General features: G+C 64.6%; 1 protein-coding gene across 1 annotated transcript in view; it reads left to right on the plus strand.

Moving 5' to 3' along the window:
• The window catches only part of GBP4 (guanylate binding protein 4), a 145579-nt gene that overhangs the window by 36999 nt on the left and 108063 nt on the right, over nt 1-517 (plus strand). The window lies entirely within an intron of this gene.

Below are 517 nucleotides of genomic sequence, written 5' to 3' on the forward strand. Positions count from 1 at the left end.
CAGTCGGTGCCTGAGGGATGCTGCTCGGTTCAGCGGGAGGCGGGTCGCTCTCCTTTGTGCATCTGGCAGGCCCACGGCACATGGCTCGGGCAGGCTGGGAGCCGCTCGCCTGTGTGCGCGCGCCCGTCGGGCCCCGGGAACACACGGGTCAATTGGGCGGGGCAGAAGTGGCTCAGGCAGGCACAATTGGCGCCTGAGGGACGCTGCTCTGCTCAGCGGGAGGCGGGTCCCTTGCCTCTGCGTGCCTGGCAGGCCCGCGGTACGCGGCTTGGGCCGGCTGGGAGCTGCTCACCCATGTGCGCGCGCGCCCAGTGGGCCCGGGAACACACAGGTCAATTGGGCAGGGCAGAAGTGGCTCAGGCAGGCACAGTCTGCGCCTGATGACGTCAGACAGTCGCCGCTTCTCTTTTTTCTGCAGGCTTTTTTTTTGTTGTTTTTCCTTTTCCTCTCCTAAGCTAACTTCCCTCTGTCCACTGTATGCGCAGAAATCCCCCCTTGGGGTAGGTGTCACCAGTGG

This window comes from Chrysochloris asiatica, unplaced genomic scaffold (assembly GCF_000296735.1).
Source record: "Chrysochloris asiatica unplaced genomic scaffold, ChrAsi1.0 scaffold00002, whole genome shotgun sequence".
NCBI classification, from domain to species: Eukaryota; Metazoa; Chordata; class Mammalia; order Afrosoricida; family Chrysochloridae; genus Chrysochloris; species Chrysochloris asiatica.